Source organism: Pan paniscus, chromosome 9, assembly GCF_029289425.2.
Source record: "Pan paniscus chromosome 9, NHGRI_mPanPan1-v2.0_pri, whole genome shotgun sequence".
Lineage (NCBI taxonomy): Eukaryota > Metazoa > Chordata > Mammalia > Primates > Hominidae > Pan > Pan paniscus.
In genome coordinates, this window is record NC_073258.2 from 113,276,320 (window position 1) to 113,301,129 (window position 24,810).

At 44.5% G+C, this 24,810-nt stretch overlaps 1 long non-coding RNA gene across 1 annotated transcript; it reads right to left on the reverse strand.

The window, feature by feature from the left end:
* Positions 1–2,680: 2,680 nt before the first annotated feature.
* Positions 2,681–24,264, reverse strand: LOC100977599 (uncharacterized). The gene is made up of 4 exons (XR_008954610.2): positions 24,139–24,264; positions 21,621–21,817; positions 16,699–16,809; positions 2,681–4,313 (listed from the first exon to the last, which is right to left on the reverse strand). It is a non-coding gene; the product is annotated as an uncharacterized LOC100977599 (long non-coding RNA).
* Positions 24,265–24,810: the final 546 nt, after the last annotated feature.

Sequence of the window (24,810 nt, forward strand, 5' to 3'; positions counted from 1 at the left end):
ATACAAATGGCCAACAAACATATCAAGAAGAGTATTCTATAAGCTCAGCAGGAAGGCTTTGATAAATAGCTTGAGGTTTTGTAAAGGGTGAGGCCTCCCAAGGGACAAACTTGATCAACAATAAATAGCTGCTAAATCGCCTTTTAGAGAAGGTGGGTCCAATGAAACCCAGGGCTCTTGTTTTAGTGAGGGGGGCTTGAGTGTTGGGGGGTAAGAGCAAATTGCTCAGAGAAGCTGAGAGCTGGAAGTACTTTTTTCTTCCTCTGCCTCTCCCTGTCTGGAGTTTAAGCACTCTCTTATGGCCTTGGGTTGCCTTGGCCACCTTCTCTGATGGCATTTATATGAACACATTGCATTTATTGAGAAGGCCAACTTTTGTTCTACCTCCTTTCAGGGGGCTTCCCCTCTCCCACCACCTCCACAAAGGGCTCATGAATGCAAGCCCCAACACCAACCAGTTTATTGGCCCTCTCCCCAAGCTCTTGCTGTTGGTGGTCTCCTCGCCTGTTCTTGGCCTCACTGTCCCAGGCTGGGTCTTGGCTCCTGGCTCACTGAGAGCTAGACTTTGCCAGCTCCCGTCCTTTTTGATTTGGGTGACCCTACTCTTCCTGAGTTTTTAAGCTTTGGATTCTTGAAGTTTTATGCTCTGACTATTTGGGTTTTGGGAAGCCTCTGCTGTTTCAGATGAGAGGACTCCACCATGGCTATGAATCATGGAATCTTCTAGAAATAACCCCTTCTCAGTCCTGTTGGGCCTTATACTTTATACTGGGATGTGCAGATCTGAGCATGGGAAAAATTGGGCTGTAGAAGCAAGGCATTTTTTTTTTGGGTGAGAAGATCCTTTAAACTTGCTGGCAAGGGGTTGAAACAGCACCTCTACATTCGAGCTCAGAGATAACCCTGTGAAGAACTCATAGTTATCATTGATTGAACACCTACAATAGTCGATTCTTGTTATTTGCAGGAGTTGTGTTCTGTGATGTTTCTGCTAATGTTGAATTAGCCAATAATGAACCATTGTTTCTAGGGGAAGTGCAGACCTGTGAGCCTCTGGTCACATGTTCCTCAACTGATCCATACATAACCTTGTCTTGTGTGTGTTTCTGTTTAAAGTCACCTTATTTGGTATGCATTGTTGATTCATTAACATTGAACTCATGGCCAATAGCACTAGAACTCATGCCTGAGTGAAGTTTACCTAACACACATATATTCTCCCTAAGGCACTTCACAGCCTTCCTGCACATAGGAATTCTAGAAAGTGCTTTAACATTACACTTGGTGGCCATTTTACATAGTAGAATGACCAAAAAAAAAAAAAAAAAAAAAAAAAAAAAGGACTAAATAGATCATGAAAAAGATACTTGTTAGGTGAGTGTGGTAGCTCACATCTGTAACCCCAGCACTTTGGAGAGCTGAGGTGGGTGGATTGCTTGAGCCCAGGACTTCGGGACCAGCCTGGACAACACAGTGAGACTTTGTTTCTACAAAAAATTAAACAATTAGTGAGGTGTGGTGGTGCATGCCTATAGTCCTAGTTATTCAGGATGCTGAGGTGGGAGGATGGCTTGAGCCCAGGAGGTTAAGGCTGCAGTGAGCCATGATTGTGCCACCACTGTACTCTAGCCTGGATGACAGAACCAGACCCTGTCTCAAAAATAAAAAAGGACATTTGTTTATAGTATGAGAGCTGAAATGAGAAGGCAGAGCATCCCCTTGCTCCATCTTACCTGGGAATGTGCACATCAGGCTTCTCAAAATTGTCACTGCTCTGTGCATGCTTGCAAATGACCGCAAAAAGTGCTTCGGGCATTGATTTTGGGGTTATACATAAATTTAAGCGAGGAGGTGAATTTGCAAATATGGAATTGGTGAGTAATGAGGATTGATTTTATGTGCGAGGCGATGACGGTGACGTGAGAATCGATGTGACCCATATTCTGCAGATGTTCTTGGAACTTCTGCATCTGACCCTCCTTTGGGGCTTACTAGAATCCGAGGCCAGAGGGGAGCTTTCTGGCTTCCCAGTCTGTGTTCCAAATGAACTATTTCCAGGGGTTCAGCTCCTCTGAGGGTAGAGGAGTCACCTTCAGCAGGACTCACCTTTGTATTTAAGGTACAGGACACCAGCAGCAGCTCTGTTTGTACTGTACAAAGAACAGCCTCTTGTAATTTGGTTCTTTTTGAACAGTTGCTAATAATTTTGCACTCAATTTCCATTTAAATGGAAACATTAACCTCTGGAGCCTGGAAAGGAGCCTAGAAGGGGCTCATAAGTACAGCTCTTATCTCCATGGCTCAGAGTGTCCCAGGAGTCAATCCAAACATACTTCTAAATCACTCTCAATAGATGAGGGGTTCAATCCTGTTTTGAAAGACCTTTTCCCTCCCTCCCAGTACAAAGTTCACTTTCTTGTTTACTCACCTGATTCAATGTCTGGAAGTTCTTCCTTAAGTCTAACCTGAAGTTTTTCTGCTGGAACACAAGCCTTCTTTTTCCTGGATCACATGCAGAAGACATTGGAAACCTACCTCCTGAGCTGATAGTGAAGCTCCTAACAAGTTGGGCAAGTGACCCCAGGTGGAGGCTGGAACAAAGCCCAGGGATCATCGAAGATAACATTTTGTCAACCAGCAACAAGGAGAATCCAAATGATCCCACATGAGTCACAAAACATTTTCACAGATATTATTCTGTTTTATTTTTGTAATTCCTCTGTGAAAGAGGTACATCAGTTACCTGATTCTACAGATGAGGAAACTGGAGAATAGAGTTAACCTACATCAATTACAGACTGGCAGGGCTGGAGCCCCAGAGCCCCTAGCTTGCACTCTGCAATGATTACGAAATGCTGAGAGCTGGTCAGCTTCTATGTCAAGAAATTAATGATATCGATGATGTAACCTAGAATTCAGTCACTGGGTATCCCTAAATCCTCCAACTTCCTACTCTAAGATATCAATCAGAATTGGTCTTCACTGCCCCCTCACATGTGGCAGAGAACCCATGCTCCTCCCAGTCTTTGTCCTGGGTGGCCTGCACCCTAAGACCTTGAATGACTTTTTCTTTTTTTTAATTATTGGTTCTCGCCTTGCATTTTGTCTCCTGTGTCGGATCTCCCTGTTTTGCAGATATTATCTTCACTTATGGAGAGGACAAGCAGGGGTCTACAGATGTGAAGTGACACCTGCTTGCTGCATGTGGTTGGGTAGCTGGGATGCTGCACAAATGTACTGTTGGGAGGGTGGAAATTCAGCCATGCACTGTTTGCCAGATCAGGAACTATGAGGTGCTGCATCCAACCAGAATATTCTCTTATTTACTTGTGCAAAGGGGTCCCTTCTATTTGCACAAAGACACCTTATAGGCTAGAGGTGGCCCTCAGGAACATATTCGAGGTCACACATCCAGAAAGTCTGTAGCCAGAGTGGAAAGCCAGGTCAGCTTCCATCATCTGGTCTCATGTGCCCTTCTTTCTCCTAGTGCTCAGCTCCTGGAATGGGAGAGGGAGACATGGGGGTGGAGGGGAGAGGGGAAGAACTGCCTCCCTGTTCTCAACTTTCCAATCACCCTCTTCAGCCTACTTATCTTCTGTTTCCAATAATGAAGCAATCTCTTTGGTCAGCACCCCCCACCCCCATTCTTTTCTACCACTTGCAGTATGTGTTCTAAAAATAGCAATAATTAGACAAGTCTGCACATCATTCCAGGTCTTTCTTGTCTTTGTTTAAATTCTGTTGGTTTTATCTCCTATAATTTCTGACTGATCTGGAGGAGCCTGAGCAGTGTGCAGTGATACCGTGTGCAGACTATGATTAAGTGTGGGTATGTGTGTGTGCATGTGTTCACATATGTATGCGTGCTTATATGTGTACATGCATGTATGTTGCATTGTGCACATGTGCAATGTGTGCATGTATGTATGTGTGTATGTGTATCCCTATGTATGTGTATCCCTATGTGTGTGGATGTGTATCTATATATATATATATCTGTGTGTAGTGGGCGTGTGTGTGTGGTGCATTTACATGTGTGTAGTGGGTTTTGCGATCAGGAGGAGGCAGAAAGGAGTGTGGACCCATTATCTGTTGTTATGCATTAGTTGTCCCTCTGAGGATCCTTGACACACAGGGACCCTCTCCTGGATGTTGGTACCCAGTCAGGTATTTTCCGTTTGCTCCTCCAGATTCTCTCTCCAGCCTTCTCAGCTCTACTCTCTTTCCTGGGGCTGACTTGATGGATCACAGCAATGGTTCCTTGAATTCTAGATTTCTGTCGAGTTTGGCCAAGGAGGAGTGCAGGTGGTCAACTGGAGGAAAAGGGGCATGTAGGGTCAGGGCATTTATTCCCCTGGCCTCTTTCCTGCAGACTTGCCTTGGGCTGGTGGTCTTCCTTGATCACTGCGCCTCTCAAGGAAGCCCTCTCTGCAAGCTTATTTCTTTTGGGTTCTGGTCACTGCCCCTTCCTTTATTCCTCTGGATTAATGCATTCTCCCTTTCCCCCCATGCCCTGCCTACATTTCTGTAAACAGTCTTTCATTAAAGCCTCCTCAAGTAGTCCTAATTTGAGTGTGCTATGTGTTTTCTGTTAGAATCCCGACTGATACAAAATTCTCTTGGTCACTGCCATTGGCTAGTTAGATTGTAACCCATATGGTGGTCTCCATTTGTCTCTGTCCTTCAATATCTGCGTCTGGCCCCTACCTCTGTGGAGGAAAAGGTTGGGCAACAAGCTTTACTATTTCTTCAGCTGAGCTATTTGGTACAGGCTGCTGCTTCTCTGACCAGTGGAGCTGCCATTCTGCTGGGAAGGAGGGCATCCTCTCTCTCCTGCCTGTTGCAAGTATTTCCTCACCTATTTTTCCTAAAGGGTACATCTACTGGATCAGTAAGATGGATTAAGAAGATTTTTACTCAGGAATCAAGTGTTATTACCCTGGTCAATTGTCTACCTCCCTCATTTCCACACTTAGAGCAAAGCCTTGCTGCCAAGCTCTCTGGGATCTTCCACACCGACGCTGCTGGGCCTTCGGTGGATTTCCAGCCTTGACCACAATGTTACTCCTTTCCTCCCTATTTTCTTTTAATCCTTTCTTCCTCTGATGTACTGCTTCCAGTTATTTTTCTCCCTAGACATTACCTGTTCCTAAAGAAAGAGCAAAGCCCATGTTCATTTAGCGCTTCCTTTTCTTTGGGTAGGTTTCAGTCTTGGTATTGCAGGGAAGGAAAAGCTTTTTCTATACACTCTTATGTCCTGTACCTGGGGATGGGCAAATTAAACTGACAAAAGACAGATCAGCAAGAGAAAAGAAAGAGCTTATTTATGCACACAAAATGTGTACACATGGACACTCAGTGATGAGTACTCAGTGATGTGTAACTCAAAGGGATGGTTAGAATTTGGAGCTTATATACCTAATTTAGGAGAAAAGGTAGGGAGAGCAAAGGCTTCTATGGGAAGGACAAATAGGTTTCTTTAGGAAAGACAAATGGGTTTTTAGGAGAACAAATAGGAGGTAAAGTTTAAGATAATGTTTATGCAGGTGTCGTGGTCTCTCTGTCTTCTTTATGGCCATACAACTCCCCCGGAGAGGAGATTTATGGTAGATTTATTCTTGGTTTCTCTCCTGGGAATAGACTTGCCCCAAAGAGGGAATTTATGGCAGTTCTCATTTCTCAGAAGTATCTCTGTTGAGTCAGATAAGGGAAGCTCTGAGAAGTCATCTTTCTCTATCTGTTGAATCTCAAATATCTTCAGCTTAAAATAATGTTGATGCCAAGTCTGGGATTCTGAGTGAGTCCACACAGTGTACACTGCAGGTTAGTAGCTTTTCCCTTTGGTCTGCTGTCTACTGGCTCTGTATGGGAAGGATGGACCCTGGCCTCAGTAGCTACTGGTTCCACAGGTAGATGGGGAAGGAAGGGTGAATTCTGGGCCCACGAATGGGAGTAACGTGGTTGTGGTGGCAGTGTTGGGAGAAGAAGGTCCATTTTGAATAATGGCTTGTTCTTCCCTGCTAATGTCTTCTAAGTTAAACACGTCTCCCTACAATAGGGATTAACTTCCTTCCACAACCTTCACTTGGGAAATTATATTCTTCTTAGCAACTTAATTTCATCTTTATTTCTTGTGAAAATTTTCTTCCTCCTGTTTTGCATTACATGGCAAAGCTCCTTTATATTTCATGATAATTAAGGGTATTGTTTCTAAATCCCTTCTTCCAAATTCTAGGGTGGAGAAATCCATTTTACTCCACTATAAGGGCTAGAGGGCAGAGGGCCTCTGAAGTGAGAACACTTTTGTGATGGTCAATTTTATGTGTCAACTTGACTAAGCTCAGTTGTATAGTCAAACACCAGTCTAGATATTGCTGTGAGGGAAGTTTTCAGATGTGAGTAACATTTAAATCAGCAGACTTTGAATAAAGCAGATTGTCTTCCACAATGTGGATGGGTGTCATCTCATCAGCTGACAGGCCTTAAGAGCAAAGACTGAGGCTTCTGGAAGAGGAAGCAATTTGGTCTTAAGATTGCAACACAGAAACCCTTCCTGAGGTTCCAACCTGCTGCTGCCTGGAGGAATTCAGGCTCAGGCTGCAACATCAGCTTTTATCTATGTCTTCAGGCTGCTAACAAGTCCTACAACTTTGGACTTTATAGCCACCTGAATTGTGTGAGTCAATTCCTTAAAATAAATCTCTCTCTATATCTATACCCTATTGGTCTGTTTCTCTGTAGAACACTGACTAATACCCTCTTACTCTCCATTGCCTTCCTCAAAAGAACTCACAGGGTGTGTGTTTCTGCCAAGTCACCTGTCCTAGGAACAGAGAGCTTTGTTTAAGTCTCAGGAGCCCGGGAGAAGAGAAGGGGATAAAGTGGGCAGGTATGTGTGGATGAATTCATAACTAAACTTCACACTCCTAAAGATGTAACGACGGTTACCCAAGTATCTTGGAATACCTGGAGGGCAGAGCCACACCCTCTATCCTGTCTTGACTTTCAGGAGCCCTCAAATCAGAGTGAATGTTGGTAGGGGAGAAAGTGGGTGAAAGCAGCAAAGATTGGTGAAGCGTCTGGAGCTGGCTGGAGGCTCCGAGGGGATGCACAGCAGAACGCTCAGGGCCTTTCCCTACTGGGAGGAGTGTGACAGAGCGGAGCCCTGCAACTGTTGCCGACCACAATCGGAAGTGATGAGCAATCTGGTAAAGAGCATTGGAGAGGGAGCTAGTAGTCTGGGTTCCTCACCCAGTCCTCACATGACATTTGGATCTTTTCTGTCTCTCTCTTTGCAGGGGCTTACACAGCTCTGCACACCCAGCAGACACTGACAACTGCTACCCAGCTCCAGCTACTTAGAACATGGGAATAGAAACTCTTGATTTGTGCTTTCTTGCATTATCACAGACCAAAGGAACTCAATGCAATTTTTTAAAAAAACCATCTGATTTAGCAAATCCCAAGTGACAGTCATCAGCTAGCCCTTCTCAGTTGGGATAAGGCCTTACTAGGTTCTGGTCAGAGAGCAAATGAGACCCAGAGGAGAGAGAAGGTTTACAGTATGGCAGTTTGCCCACATCTGCAGCCTGGAAGGAGTTAGGAAAATTCAGCAGGCTGGGAAGACATTGAGACTATCGATTTGTGCAGAGAGTTAGCAAAATGCTGTGCATACTTTATTATTAATGATGACTTTTTCACAAGTTCATGCCTCATTCTGATGCATCCTCTTCTGTCCTGCTTTCTTCTGCACTCAGTGTGGAAGTCAATGGGGGTGTGGTTCCAAAGGAATGAAAGAGAGGATCAAATTAGCTTGAGACACAGCTGTTTGGTTGGCTGAGGCTAAGCCGGAACTAAAAAAAGGATGCTTTCCTTGGTCTAATCCCAACAAATCCACACTAACATTTTGTTACCAGTGGAGAGTGTCCAGGTTCTTGGCATCTTGAACAAAGAATTGGGCAAAACACACAAAGCAAGGAAAGAATGAAGCAACAAAAGCAGAGATTTACTGAAAATGAAAGTATGCTCCTCAGGGTGGGAGTGGGCCTGAGCATAGGGGCTCAAGAGCCCCGTTACGGATTTTTTGGGGGTTTAAAAACCCTCTATAGGTTTCCATTGGTTACTTGGTGTATGTCCTATGTAAATGAAGAGGATATTTCCTGTCATAGCTGAAGTGTTTCCATTGAGTTCTAGGAAATGCTTAGGTTTCCTGCCTTCCAGACCCTATTCTCCTTCCTTGATTTGATTTGGATGTGTTCCTCTTTAGGAATTCACCCATGTACATCGAGCACCTAGAACAGTGTCAGGCACATGGAAAATGCTCAAATGTTTGCTGAAGTAATGTCTGAGGTCTAGTGAGGAGTGCAGGAGGAGGCATGGGGAAGATGTGCGACTTGCTCCCTGTGTGTACCTTGGCCGGGTCTCTGAACTTTCTCAATCTCGTTTTCCTTTTCTGTGGGTGTGATGAGAATGACTAGCATCTAAATGCTAGTCATGAAAGACGAGAATGATGATGATAATGATAGCACCTAAACTACAGAACTCAATCCATGGTAATTCTACTTTCTTTCCCTTTTCTTGGGAAGAGGGTAGAACATTAACTAATATCAAAATTGACCAAACAAGCTGTTGCCCTGTCTACACCATAAAATGTAAGCATCAGTAAATGTTAAATGAAATGCATGAAGGAAAAAACGAATAGGTGAGAAGGGGCCTTATAAATCTTGTAATGCAGGAGTTTGAAAATATTTTTCTTTTAAAGCAGGAGAAGTCCCTTATTAAACAAAAGCTCACATGGAAGCCCAGGATATAAAACTAACAAAACCACATCCTGCTGTGATTGAAGTGGATGGGGGTGGGGTGGTGGAATGGCCCTGGGGGCATTTCTAGTTCTGTGGTCTCTTTTTAGGGCTTCCCTCCCCCCGCCCAACTCCACTACCCCCCAACCATCACACCATCTTTGGCCTTGGGCTCTGGTTTGCTAGTAAATATTTAACAACTGGCTCTGGGGTTGGGGAGCCCTGATTTGTCGCATTTTCAGATTTCTGTGGTGTGAATATTTCCACTGCTTTAAGCTACTGATGTGGCAAGACTGAAGGTAGAGTTGGGACTGCTGCTCAGAATTATATGCACCATTATACAGTTATTTCACCAAACCTACAATTGCTGTAAACAACCTCAAGGGTATTAAGAATTTGATGTAGTAAATTAATTGAGTGGTAAATTCTGAATACTTACTACCTTTGTTTTTAATATAATTTAATTATACGTTTATATGCATGTAATTTAATTTTTTATAATGACTTCAATTAAGAACAGGAAAGCAAAATTTTCAAAAATTGAGCAACTGGCTTTTAGGAGCTAGTATCAGCTGGGTCCAGCACACCACTGCCTCTGGGACATCTCTTTTGAAACCTTGGGTTCCAAAGAATACACTTTGAATGAGTGATGTATAACTCTTAACATTAGAAGGTAGGAAAAATGAGAGGTTATGACTTTATGAGGGTCATAGAACTAGTAGTTATTTTACTCTAGAGCTAGACATTATTCCTTTTCCTGTGGTAGAGAACCTACTCTTCTTGCCTTCTGAGACATGCAATTAAACTATATCTCACAACTCCTCTTCCATCTAGGTGAACCACTTGGCTGAACTCTGGCAAATGGGTTTTGACTATAAATGATGTGCACCACTTCTAGACTTGTCTAGTTACAAAACATCTTGTGTGATCCTCTGTGCTCTTTCCTGATCCCCAGCCAAGTGGAAGAAGCCAAGTGAAGGGCTATGGGGACCTAGAAGATGGAGTCGTCACACAATGGAAGAATTGCAGATCTCTGAGTCACCATTTGGACAAGAACCTACTAGAACAGGTGCCTGAACAAGAACACTGGACTTTGTGTGAGTGAGAAACAAACTTTTATTGTGTTAAGCCACCGAGATTTTGGGTTGGTTTTTATAGTAGCTGGTGTTGCTTACACTGACTAATACATCTTGAAAGTAAATGATGCAAAACAATTCTACTTATTCACAGGGGGTGGTATTTATAAGGGAAAAGAATAACAGGGTGGTGTCAGTGATGGGTACTGATAAGTAAGCAACAAAAAGGAAGGGGCCCCAGGTAGGGAAGAACAATTGTTCTGAGAGACTGTTAATCACAAACAACCTGCTAGCCCCACATCCTGTTCTCAAATACTTTGCTCAGCATGTAGCCCCAGCAGCATGACTTTGTCTGCATGTAGACCCTCCAGCATGACCCTATAAAATTTCCCTCCAGCCACTGCCTCTTGGCAGACAGTCCCTTCTCCGCTGTGCTGCCCACTGCTTTCTTACAACGTTATCTTTGTACTTTCTTTAATAAATCTGCCTTTCTTTACCCACAACTGTCTTGAAAAATTATTTTGCTGTTCATGATGCCAGCCCCAGCCAGTTGACCAACAAGAGTCAGTGGTAGGGGGAGGAATTAAGTCATCCAAAGGATAAAAAACTCTATGGAGTGTAATGAAAGAGCACAGGAGAGCAATCTAGCAGACTAATGAGTCTGGGGGATCTTGCATGAAATGACTGTGGGTGAGAATAATAACGATGATATTAACACAGATGATTGTAGTGGTCAGGACTCTTCAGGCACAAGTAACAGACACCAATTTGAGCCAGCTTATGCTTGGAAAAGGAACCTTATTTTAGGTACACAGGAGCATCTCATGGAGGCCAACGGCGGGAACACAGCTTCTGAAGGGTCTGGAATCAGGACCTGGGAATCACAGGGACCCTGCCACTGTTTCTTGTCTCCATCTTCATGTCTGCTTTGTTGCAGACCACCTTATCAGTGACCACCTCCTGCCCCACAGTGAGTGAAATGTGGCTATCTCCCAGCTCCTAGATTCATTGTTGAAAGCTTAGCCAGCCACAGACTGAACTGCATCTCTCTTTGGCCTAATTCCACACATACCAAATTAGCTCTTTTTAGATCATAATTCCAGAGTCCATAAAGAGAGACTCTAGTTGGTCTAGCTTGGTCAGGTTTCCACCCTGGTCTAATGTGCTATGACCAGAAGGTCAAGTGTATACAGTATGAACATGGCTGAAAGGGGCCTTCCCTCTAGACAGAGGGAGCCAATTCCCCAAGAAAGTGAGGTCATTGTTGACTCAAGGTGGCTCCTGAATATTTCTGTAGGCAGAAACATCCCACCAGGAAGAGGGAGGAAGGGGCGGGGTTGTATATGCACAATTCTTCTCCCAAACTCACCCACCAGTCAGGTAACTGACTCCATCTCCTTGTGGAAGGGTTAGGGATAGAGGAGAGAAGGTCAGAGTGTTACTCTGGAGAGCTTCCTCCATCCAGAGGGAACCATCATGAGTGGGATAGATGGGTTCAACCTGCTATCAATAACGTTTAGAAAGTGTCAACCACAGTCCTGACACAGAGTGAACAGTCAGTGTAGGTCAGATCCCTTTCTCTCCCTGCCCCACCCCCAACACTCTCTCTTCTTATCACTTGATTTCTTGCCACTGACAGTGATAGTGCCACATGGAGCCATATTGAAGCCTGAGGTGAAAGGGAAAATAAATGACAGTAATCTGGTCCTGTCTTGATTTTGTTCTTCATAAAGTACTTGCATTGATTTTGACTCTTAAAATATTGTATTAGCATATTCTTTGCCTTGATTACTGAGTATTTGGCACCCTCTTACATTTTGTGCCCAAGTCAAGTGCCTTGCTCACTTCAGCCTGGTACCAGCCCCACTTGTCAGAGGCAGTTGAAAAGTACCCCAGGATACATTTCCTTTCACAACAACCAGCCCTTCCTGACTCTCTGATTTAAGGTTTAATTTAATATGGTTTTGAAAAATAAATTTTTTTTTCACTTATGTGTACAGGTGGTGCAGGATATTTCCCTGACCCCTTTGCAAGACTTGTGACAGGGGTACCTTGTGTACTTAGCCTGCAGCATTCAACTCCTCGTGGGAGGGAGTGCATGAGTGAACAAGGTGGGAACTAGAGTGCACAAGCACTGGAACCAGCAGGCTACTGCCACACTGGCAGGGGTGAACTCCACTCACCCAGACACACTGTGTTCCACCCCTCGTGGGAGGGAGCATGCAGATGAGCAGGTGCAGGAGCTTGGGGGAGAGTGTTTTTGGGCACTGGCAGGAGCAAACTCTGTGCGGTCCCAGCAGCAGCATCTAGTGGGGTGTTCATGACCCCTAAGTCCCCAGAGGGCATGTTACAGTGCTCTTTTAGCTCTGCCATCCACGGACAGCTTAAGTGTTAACAGCTCAGTTGGCCCTTTTGTATTTGCACACTTGGCTTCTGAGCTCTTCCAATGTCCAGGAAAAATGAGGTTGCACAAACGAATTGAAGGATGGTAAATGTGGGGGATTTTATTGCTGATGAAAGTGGCTCTCAGCTAGAAGGGGAGCTGAAAAGGGGGTGGGGTGGGAAGGAAATCTTCTCCTGAGCTCCAGCCATCTTCAGCCAGATTCTTCTCCACAGTTACGCCATCAAGCTGTCCCTCTGCAGTCAAGCTGCTTCTCTCTAATGCCCAGCCATAGTCCCCAGTGTCCAGCTGCTTCTCCTCTCTGCCAGCTGAGTCTGAAGTTTTTATAGGCACAGGATTGGGTGGCGGAGTGGACCATGGGTGATTTAGGAAAAGGCAACATTCGAGCACGAAAACAGGGATGTCAGTTCTCACTTTGGGCCATGGTTTCAGGCTTGAGGGTGGGGTTTTGTTGGGGACTTGCCCTTTTCTGCCTAGAATTTCTCTGCCTTCTGTCCTTATCACATGCACAGTGTCATTGAAGTTATCCAAGAAACTAGTAATAGATGTTGCTCCTATGAGGGAAAATGGCAATGAGAGGGAGGAAGGGATACATTTTGCCTTAGAAATGTATTGTTAATTTTTTAAGGAAAGCCTAATTAAGATGATTTCTTTACTACAAAAGCAATACTTGTTCACTATAAAAAATTAGAAAATACAGATAAAGCAGGAAACAGAAACTATAAACTGTAGGGGAGAAAACATTTCTTTTCTTTATCTTTTTTGGTTCTAAGTTGAGATACACTCCTGAAAACAAAAGTCAGACTAACAAAAGAAAAACAAGCAGAAGTTTATTAACATGTGCTGTACCCATCACACAGAAGAGGCCTCAGTTCAAAACTCTTTTTCTCTCTCAAGGCAGCGGCTTTAGAGGCCTTGCTTAAATAGTATTTTAACAAAGAGCCATAAATTCTATTCAATGACAAGACAAAGAGGAGAGTATCTTCAGGCTTCCAAAAGGCAGGAAAATGTGGGAAGGTAGATTTACAGTAAGAGTAAAGTCAGCTCCCAGATCCTCTGGCGGCTGCTGTCTCTGAGCTCTGCTTCTGAGCTGATAAGCAAATGTAAGGAAGGGGCCTACCTGTGGGTGCGGAAGGCAGAGAGGAGGAGCAAAGCATGCCCTGCATTTCAATCTTTTTTAGCTCAATAGTCTCCAGCATTTTAGAGAGAAATATTTTGGTTTCTTTCAAAACATTAATAACTCACCATTCCACTAATACATACCTTGGTGTTTATCTTTTTTATTCATATATGTAGATTTTACAAAAATAGTATGGTTTTGAATAATATTTGCGGTCTTCTTTTTCCATTTAAAATACATTGCGTATCAATGTCTAAGTTAGTAAATACTTCTCTACATCATTATTTTTAGGGGTTCACATTTTGACTGTGTCACAGTATTTGACCAACTCCCTATTGCTGGACATTGAATCTTTTCCCCAGTTTTCATGATTGTAAACAGTGCTGAGCCAAACATCCTAGCTGTGTAATCTTTTGGTACGTGTCTAATCGCTTCCCTAGGATGAATTCCTAGAACAGGACTTGCTGGGTCCAAGCGAATGCACTCATGTAGAGGTTTTTTAAAAAAATACTTGCTGCCAAGGTACCCTCTAAAAAGCCTGTGCTGGTTTATACTCTCACAATGTGTATGAGTCCCATTGTCAGTCAATTTAAAGCCCAAACCGGAGGGCTGAGCAGAAAGTGAGGCAGATACAACTAAACCTGTACAACCTGAACATGACTGTAATACTCTCATCTTATGGTAAAATCAGTGGCATCTTTAAAGGTGCCTGTACTGGAATACTGGAAAGGGTACAGAGAAGGATTTCAGGCAAAGTGAGACAAGAAGCCGGAAACCCACAAGTAAAGTTACAAGGAAGATGATCTTCTCTTTCTTTCTCATAACAGCAGTGAGCTCTGATCCACTAGGGCGGACAAAGAGCCCCTTCCCCATTTATCCCAACTCTCATCACTGTCTAAGCTTTTTCTAGATTTCTAACCCTTTTTTCAAGTTTTAGACATTCAATTCCCTTGGCTCCCTTAAGGAGCATTTAGACAATGAGAATCATCAAATGGTAATAATCTTCTTTTTGTGAGGGTTGAGGAAGACATTTCTTTTTAGGTTTGCTATCTGCTACTTTTCCTAAGTCTCGGGTATATACATCCCACAAATTATCATCACTATTATTGCCAAGAAGCCTCCTGCTAGTGAAGCACCCTTTCAGATGGCTTTCCTTTTTTAAAGACTCCTGGGAGGTAGCTTGCTTTTTGTCCCTTTCTGATAGCTGCCACAGCTGATTTTACATCTTGGGGGTTTCCTTCTCTAAGTAGAGGATATTTAAAAATTCTAATTATTGTTGTGATTATCTTACTTTGGTGGTTAAGACGAGCAAAGTGAAGATGTTTCACTTTGTGCATTCGATGTATGGAGATCTTTTCTGTAGACATTTTTCCCCCTTGGGAAAAGACAGAAGTGAAGGCCTTTCCATTGTTCAAGGTTCAAATAATGGCTCCACATGTACCGTGAGCTCAAAACAGTGTTCTGTGGCTCATGTGACCCAACAGATGAATGTTTTGGTCTACTGAATATCCCAAGAAGTAAAATAATAGTTGGAGTTTGAGGAAGGGGCATAGAAAAGGCCCAGACCCAGGTCATGTGCTTGGGTGGCTAGACTCATCTGGTATTAGGCTTGTCTAAACTTGTCAGAATGAACACGTGGGATCAAGTGCTTCTCTGGTCCCCATCGGCCTCTTACATCAGGTCAGTGTGAGTCTTTTATTTACTCAGGGGCCCAGAATAGACAGTATAGCCTGGGAGACTGGTGCCTTTTCCATCTTACTTTTTGGTCCATCTGTGCAATAAATGGACTTCTTTTTAAATTGCTTCACGTCTTCATGTTTCAGAGTGTTCAGCTCAGATAAACCAATGGAGTGGACCAAGAGACTGTAAATGATTGACATGAGTCCACTGAAGTCATCCTCCACCCAGCACCCTCTAAGATGATCTCAGGAGGAGGATGTGGTCTTTCTGGCTCCCTGTTTCCTTACTCTTTCTGAAGCATATAAATGTTTCTCACTTTCAGACTTTTTTTTTTTTTTTTGAGACAGGGTCTCGCTCTGTCCCCAGGCTGGAGTGCAGTGGCGTGATCTCAGCTCACTGCAACCTCTGACTCCCTAGGTCAAGCGATTCTCCTGCCTCAGCCTCCTGAGTAGCTGGGACTACAGGTGTGCGCCACCACACCCAGCTAATTTTTGTATTTTTAGTAGAGACGGGGTTTCACCATGTTGGCCAGGATGGTCTCGATCTACTTTACGATATTTAAAAACCACTAGTTAACAGAAAGAAGCTGTGTAATAAAACTAGCAAACATGTGCCAGGTAAAATGAGGCAATTACCTGAAGCTCTCATGTGATCTACCTAGAAATGTGGATGGGGCTGGCCTGTTGTTCAGAATCCCTCCTTAGATTCCCTTCCTAGAGCACCAAGAGGAAGAAGCTCTAGCTCCATTTATTACCAAGTCTCTGGGGGTGGAGCCCCTCAACTCCCCCGTCTCCTAGGCCAGGAGTCCCTCCCCTTCCTCTCAGAGCCCTGGAGACCCATTTAGGCAGAGCATCAGATATACATCATTCTCAAGGGAAGAATGAGAAGACAGGGGATGGGTGTCTTTTTCCTAGTACTCAGAAAGCAGTGAGTGGATAGAATTTCTCTAGCTTAATTCATTCTCTTAAGCCTTTGACACTAGATACCCCACTTATGGAAGCTAAAATCTAGTTTTAGATGGTATCTGATATTGTAAAAAAATTTTATGTTGAGCTATTTTAAGTTTAATATGTCCATGTTTCATGATGCTCCATAAAGAGCACCATGCCTGAGAGTTATTTAGCCATAAAGAACAAGTTTGAGTAATGCTGAAACAGGTCATATGGACGCTTCTTAATTCAAGCGAGGCACTTACATCTTGGAAAGATGGTGGATTCATGTGAAGGTATGTACACATCTTCCACTTGCCTCTAAACAAAGCATAAGCTAAGCAGAGGGATGAGCCATTCAACACCCTGGCCCCTCTTCTTCTTGACCTTCTTATGTCCAGCCATGTTTTTTTCTGTGGTCCTCCTCATTCCTATGAGCATACTCTGTCTTGCAGGCAACAGAAACTACACCACTTTGCAAATCTCAATTTCAAACACATCATTTTCCAACTTACCAATTGTTCTACCTTTCTTGCACTGATACCTCCTCTTTTACAAATCTTTGCCTTCTTGGAGATCCTTAATCCTTTGACCCCACTCATCCCTCATTTTCCACCAGCACCTGCTTAGCTTTACTTCCTTCCGAGTCCAGCTCAAATGCTATAGTTTTTCATTACAATTCCTTAACAAATACCTTCAGTTTCTGTGCTCTTCTCTCCTTTCATTAAACTTTTGTCTTGCAAAACTCCTGTTGGGCTTCTAAGTGCAACTTTCTTCTCCATGCCTGTTCCTGAGCAGCGGAACCCTAATGGAGAAAGCCACAAAACAAAGTTTTTTTTTAAAGAAATTAATTCATGATTACACATTTCAGTTGGGGACTCATAGCTGCCTGGCAACTCTATTGTGTTCTAATAGACTTATTCTTCATTTCCCAACATAATCATTTCACATCTTTTCCTCCCTCTTCAAATTCCACATTCCCTTATCAGCACTCATTCTCCATAGGTGACCTCAATCCTTTCTGAAGAAATAGAAGCTGCTGGATGCTAATTCCCTACTGATCCTACAAATCCACCTGCATCAGCAACAATTTCCTCCTCCTCTCTTATTATTATGGAGAGAGGATTTCTTCCCTATTAAAAGTCAATTCTCAGATGCTCTGGTTCTGCCTCCTTCTACATTCTTAAAGATTGTATTTCTTGGTTATCCCCTGTCTCTACTGTGTCATTAATTTCTTCCACTGTACTGAATCATTTGCATCATAGAAACATGTTCTAGCATCTCCTGACTTATGAAACATCAAGAACATAGTAACCTTCCCTCAACCCTGTGCAATTCACCCAGTGTTTCCTTTTCTTTCTTTTCTTTTTTTTTTTTTTTAGTGGGTAGGGGAGGGAGTTGTTTGTCTTGGTCTCATACCTCATATTTACAACTCAATTCATTCCCATCTGGCTGCTTCCACACCCTACTGAAACTGCTTTTCTAAAGGTCACTGATGACTTTCCAGTGGCCAAATCAGTCCTCCTCTTGACTTCTCAGCAGAATTTGACACTGTTGTTTGTATTTCCTTCTTGAAACATGAAACTCTTTGTGGATGCTGTGACTTCTTGGCTCCTGTGTTTGCTTTCTTTTTCTACCCCATGATCCACTTCTAGTTTTCTTTGCTGGGTTCTCCTCCTCCAAATGCTGGACTTCCTAGAAGCTAGATCATGAGACCTCCTTTTCCTTCTCTACATTCTCTTTCCAGGTATTCTCATTCCTGTGACTTTAAAATGCCATGTAGGTACTGACAATTGTCAGATTTGTCTCTCCAGCCCAGCCCTATCATCTGAACTCCAGACTTCCATATCCAAATATCTACTTCATATCTCTTCTGGAATGTCCCACTGACATCTTGAGTTAATACATCCAAAAGAGAACTCTTCACTCCCACCTCTTCACTCAAAACCTCTCTTGCCTTGCCTGCTCTGTCTCAATAAATGTCACTGCCACTCATCCAATTACCTAAATTAGAACTCTAGAAATTGTTCTTGATTCTTTTCTTTCTCTAACTCCTACCTTTCTAATCCAACAGCAAATTCTGTCAATTATACCTCCAAAATAGATTCTGCATTCATTTCCCATTTTCTACTGCCTTCCCCAATCCACGCTGCCATCTCTTTCCAACAGAATGATTGAAATACTCTTCTAACTAGGCTTCCTGTTTCAACTTTACCCCTTGTATTCCCCAAACAGCAATACAAATGACCATCCTAAAATATCTGTTAGATCATGCCACCTACTTGTATAAAATCCTTTAATGCAGTGTGAGTAAACCCAGCTCTTTCCCCTGCCTAATACAATACTATGCCATCTGTCCTTACTTTCACCCCTTTAGGAATGGGTTCCCAATTCTGTTTGTTCCAGTGAATCTGACTTTATTTAAACACTCTATAGATTCTTCCTCCTCTGGGTGTGGCCTACTGCTCCAGATGATCAGCCTGAAATGATCTTCCATGGTTTCTTTCCAATGAGAGCTTCTCACAGAGGCCTTCTCTAACTGTAGTATCTAAAGAACATACTCTCTTTCCATTATCTACTTAAGTCTTTTATTTCTTTGTTTCATTAGCATAATGCAGAAGGGTTTTTTTGGTTGTTTGTTTTCTATAATCTTTACTAGAATTTACATTTTATGAGGACAGGGTCATGTCTTCTGTGTTTTCATCGTGTCCCTCTGGGATAGTGCCTAACTTTCAGGAGTGTAATTGTAGAATGTATGGATGAATAAATAATGAATGTTAAAGAAAGATATTTATTATAACACCCAGCCTATTCAATAGACTTAATGGATCTCAGTTTACCTTCTCCTCAGTTCATGTGCACCTCCTCCTTTCTGGGATATAACAGGGTAACCCATTATGAAACTAAACAGTTTAAACAAACTATTTCTGTGCAAGATGAGTGACCAGTTAAGGTTCTTATTTTTTAGGATTGGTCTTGCCTTCTTCAAATCCGACAGTCACTGTAGAGTAGGCAACAGGGTTTAATAAAGAAACAGGGGCTATGAAGAGAAGAGCCCAGGAATGAATCCCTGCAATCCTACTCTTGAGCTGCGCAACCTTGGGCAAGACATAGCCCTTTCTGATCCTCCACTTTTTTTTTTTTTTCATTTGTAAAACGCGGAGAGTGATATCTCTTTTGTCTACTTCAAAGGGTTATAGTGGCAACTAGGTGGGATAATGTAAGTAAAAGACCTCGTCAATTGCAAAGTGTTGAATTAATGATTTCCAAGAGTTTCACCAAACTCTTCTTGTCAGGAAGTCAACCATGACTTTCACATCCCTCCAAGGTATGATTTAAAGGTGACTTTCTATAGTGCTTGACCTCTACTAGGCTGGGGCTAGTTTAAGTTCTGTGATCTCTTCCCACCCCACCTCCAGGTCCTACTTGTACCTTTCCCATAGAGAACATGTCAGCTGTTCTTTCTCCATAAGGCACAGTTCTGTCTGGTGGGACAGATAGCATGTGGGGCTCACCAGCCATTGCTGTAGAACCAATGGATGATATTTCCTGTTTGGGTCGGTCAAGGCTGACGGTCTGGGGCAGCCAGCCACACCTGCTGTTCAGTACGCCCCTGCCACCCACAGGCCCTGCTAGAGGGGAACTGGAGCTGTGAAAACATAGCTCCCACTTCCACCAGCCTTGCCCTTTGTGGTAGCTGAACAGACACTCCAGCTGGCTTGGCTACTACCAATCTTAGCTTCCACGAGAAGTGAGTATTTTGGCTCTTACAGAGCTCACTGCTCAGGAGTGAGTTGGGTCACGATGCTATACAAAGCAGTTTCCCCAGCTCCCCAGTTTGGGAGTGTTTGGCCCCAGGGTGTATTCTGGTGATCTCACCTGTAGGTTTTCAAACAGCTTCATGGCCATGGGTGTCCCCCAGCCTTCCCCGGGGTTCAGGACTTGGCTCATGTCATCTTTCTGCTTTTAGTCCCACCCTGTCCTTCTCTCTCCTCTCTTGTCTTTCTCTGTTTTAACCTTCTGACACCCAGAAGGTGGGGATTGTTAATGGGTCCTCTTATTCACGAGTCTCCACATTCTGTCTTATAGATTACTGCAGTGGCTGCTCAGTGCAGGTGTTGAGTGCCAGGAAGGTTGTGTGTCTCAGGTGGGGCAAGAGCTCTTTGCTGCCCACACTGTGATGCAGTCGTGCCCCTATGTTCTCTCAGCTGAAGGCTCTTCTGCATTGTCCAAGAGACCAATTTTATATTCCTTATCCCGGCACTCAAGGTCCTTCCTAATGTGGCTCTAAGTGTTCTCTCTAGGCTTTCTTCCTCCCATGCCCCAAGTTCCTGCTGGGGCCTCTCTGCTCTACTCTGTTCACTAGATACATCTTTCCCTGCTTCAGTCCTCCCACATTCCAAGGCTTACTCAAATGTTTCTTCATTGATTTGACCCATGCTGCTCTCTCATTGCTCTCAAGGCCAAGCGTCTCTCATCTACGCAGCGCAGAGTGGCATCTTCTTTGCTGTTTTGCTTCATTATCCTTGTGTTCCTTGTGTATTATGTTTCTTTCTTTCTATTAGATTTCAGGCTCCTTAAGGTTGGGATGGTATCTTTCCTTAGTGGTCAGGAGCATATTTTGAGACCAAGACAAATTTGAGTGCAAATTGTATCTCTTCCTCTTATCAGTTATGTCATCTTTAGCAAGTTACTTAACTTCTCTGGGCCTCTGTTTTTTTATACAATGGAGATGATAATAGACCTTACCTTTTAAGGTAAAAAAATGAGAAAGGAAGAGATAATGTATGTAATGTATTTAGCACAATACCTGGCATATAATAAGTGTTCAATAAATGATAGTAATAGTTTTTTTTTTAAAGTCTTCTTTATCCCAAAGCACCCATCCCAGAGCCAAGTATATAGTTGATGCTTATCCAACAATTGTGGATTATCTAGCAATCTATATAGATTAATTCATACCAAGGGTTAAGAAGGAAGGAGCAGAACCATGAACAGGCTTGCCTAGGGTGCCATACAGTGTAGCTGATGTCAGTGCACAGGTCTAAGAATGCTGATGAGCTGTGGAATAGGTCAGTTATCCCTGGTTTGGCCTGGAGGAGGGTGTGGCATCTACTTCAGGCCTCTGCTGTCCTAGTTCCTGGTACTAGGAGGACTATATTGCAACTGTATCTCTGCATCCATTAATTGTAGCCATTTTATACCTACACAAGATGATCCCCTAAGATACCAAATTATGCTATCTCTTTGTCTTAAAAACGATCACAGGGCCAGGCGCAGTGGCTCACGCCTGTAATCCCAACACTTTGGGAGGCTGAGGCAGGAGGATTTCCTGAGGTCAGGAGTTTGAGACCAGCCTGGCCAACATGGTGAAACCCCGCCTCTACTAAAAATACAAAAAATTAGCCGGGCATGGTGACAGGTGCCTGTAATCCCACCTACTTGGGAGGCTGAGGCAGAACAATCACTTGAACCCAGAAGGCAGAGGTTGCAGTGAGCCAAGATTATGCCATTGCACTCCAGCCTGGGCAATGAGAGTGAAACTCCATCTCAAAACAAACAAAAATGACCACAGCATGAGGCCTCGGGATGATGGAGAGCTGACCCTTTTCTTACCTCGGTGTGCACCGTCTGTCTCTGTGGGTGTCCTCAAAGCTCCCAGGACTGTGCCATGCTAGTAGCAGCTTCAGTCCCTCTGGGCGCAGCTGTAGAGGTGCCCTCGGGTCAGAGTACTGCAGATGGAACTCAGAAAACTTTGCAAAAGCAGGGGGTAAGAGGGGGCGGGCAGCTTCTGGGAGAGAGGGAGTCGGAGCCTGACAAATGGAGATACTTTGTGTGAGATCAGCAAAAGAGGAGACACAGACACTTGACCTGGTTTGGAATTATTGCAAATCTATCAGGCTCTGTGCAAATTGAGACCATAATTCAGATTGTTCATATCATCACCAGCATCCCCATTTCCATTAAGCCCTGCTGTTCATCTCTCCTGGGCCTGGCTCTGTCCAGCAGCTAATTGAAGGGGTCAAGCTAGCACTAAATCAACAATCCAGTCCAGATAGGTCAGCCCCCACCCCAGTCCTTCCAACTCAGAGGCTGTGGTTAACCTTGAATGGAATCTTATCTCCTCCTCAGCCTCAGGAGAAGCTTCAGTGGAAAGATGCTTGTTAACAGGGCGTGGTGGAAAGGGTACTGAACTGGAGGCCAGAAGAAGTGGGTTTGAACCCCAACTCTGCATCTCACTAGTTCTGTGACCTTGGGCAAGTTATAGAAACTGCTGAAACCTTGGGTTTCTCATCTGTAAAATGAGAAAGATAAAGGGCATACCTGCTCTATCTACCTCAAAGTGTGGTATTAGGCAAATGCTGAAACATAGGCCAAGATGCTTTGAGGTTTATAGAACACCATGCAAATGTGGGTGCTTGTGGGTGCTTCCCTACATGGCCTCCAGGGGTTGTGCCCAGTGAATACCTAGCATCTGTCCAGCTTCTGTTCAGGCTGGCCTTGTCTCAGGTTTGAGGCTCTGTCTCCCTCAAGTAGGGATCATGTCCCCTCAAGTAGGAGACTCAGAGAAAGAGCATCAGGTACCAATAGGGCTGGCAGCAAATCTGCCAGGCTGAGCTCTGGGCCCTCTCCCCCGGCCCTACTCAGATGGAAAGGGAAGTGGAAAAGGACTTTTATTGAGCACCTACTTGACAGGCTCCTCACTGGCCATTCTTCCTGCACTCATACACTCTCCTTACAAAATACTTTGAGGTAGCTATCATCATCTCCAGTTTTCAGAGGAAGAAAGTCAGTCATAAAGAAATTAACTCACTTGCCCGCGGTCACCTAACCAGTGAGTGGTGGGTCTGAATTGGATTCATTCTGTCTGCCTCAAAACCTACCTCTTCCAACCTCACCTGCTGACTCTCAACAGACCTTTCTGTACTTTGTCCTGGGGCAGTCAGGGCCAGGGACCAAGTAGTCACCCTCAGGGAGCAGGACTCCTTGCCACAGAGGTAGGGGAATGCTAAGCACAGGTGAGGATTTCCGCCTGCTTTGGAGACTGAGGGCAGCAAGGCATCCTGGGGATTGCCCTGTACCTGTAAGCTCAGGTCTTGGTCCTGCCTGGGGTCAGCCCCCCATGCCTACCCTCTCCCACCTCAGCCCCCTATCTGTGGGTGCACCCATCTTGTTCCCCCTGCACACAGCCTAACTGGGCTCTGACCCATCAAGGAGCTAGGTGCAGGGCACTGTGCTCTAGCCCTTGTCCTCTAGCCCCGGGCCACAGGGTGTGTCCCCATCACTCACTGGGGAGCCAGTGCCAGCCTCATGGCCTCCGAGCAACACAAACCACCCACTGTGGCTGGGGCTCCTTTCCCAGTCCAGGATAATCATTTCAGTGGAATGTTTTAAAGAGTCCTTTTCTAAATTAAACTAATAAATGGGATAGTAGCCGAGAGGCAAGAAGGGTCTCTGCTTAACATTGAAATAGAAATTAACCAGAAGGGGGAAAAATAATGTCCCCAGAGGTTATCAGGAGGCGATTTGAATCCTGTTCCCCTGTGGATGGAGTCATCTAAAGTCTAGCTGGGTCTGCCTGCTGTGAGGACCTCAGATGCTAAGGGGAAAATGAAGTCAGCTGCCACAGATGCCCCAACTCCCAGCTATGAGAAAAACTCTGGAAGGTGGACTTCATTTTCCATGTTTTATTCAAGATTTTTTTTTTCAGATATGTCTCGTGCTCAGGCTCTGAGATACCACAAAAGCATCCAAACCCAGCCTGTGACATTCACCCTCATTCCTACCACCTCCCTTGCTGAGGAAGATCCTTTGACTCTTCTTCCAGAGGAAAAGAATAAAAAATCAGAACTCAAATAGCTATGGAAAGGGCCCTCTCTACTCTTTCAGCTGGGACGGGTCATGGCCTTGTTCAGTGCCCACTGTGGGGGCTCTGGTTCCAGGACTGACTCAGGGCTACTTCAGCTTCTATCTGGCCATCCGACTGGGGTGGCATTCGAGGGGAAGTGACATAGCATCCTGCCACTAGCCGGGAAGGGCCATCAGGTGAACAGCTGCCTCTGGTTGTCTGAGACACCTCATTAAGGTGACATTGGTAGCCACCTGCAGAGGCACAATTTGAGGTGTAGCTTACCCTGGTCTCGCCTCTGCCCATCCAGGCTGCTGGCTGCTTCCTCTGCTCCTGGGGAGTTGGCCCCAGCCCACCAGGACCTCCTCTCAGCTTAATGTTCTCCTCCAGTTCCCCTTCCATGTGCTGACTGAGTATGGACCTCACCCGCAGCATACAAAGCTTTGCTGGTTGGTAGGCCAGACTCTCAGGGCCCCTCACCCTTCTGGCTGCTCAGGTGTGACCCCTGCTGGTGGGAGTTGAGCTGGCCTGGGGGAACTTTTCTGGGACTGGTCGCTGTAGCTTTGAGTCTGTTTCTGGCAGGAGCAGGCTCTGCTGTGTTTGTGTACATTTGTTCAATCAGTGAACACCCAGGATTCCTGAGAAAGCTCCAAAGGCAGCTGTAGCCACAGTAGAGAGATAGCCATCCTGCCCTCTGCCAGGCTGGCCTCACGGGAATCATGTCACATAGGCCCCTCCAGGCCACAATCAGGGCTGCTTTAAGAAAGGCAGACTCTATACATCAAACCACAGCACCTTGTGCTCATCAAATCATGTGATAGGTAGAGAGGAATGCCCAGTCCTAGCCTTCCTATGGGACATTCCTTCTGACTGACACCAAGGCGTAATGACTGGTAGAAATTCAGTGCATTCATTATCTCCATGGGTACGTTTTTTAATGGAGAAGGGCCTGAAGCC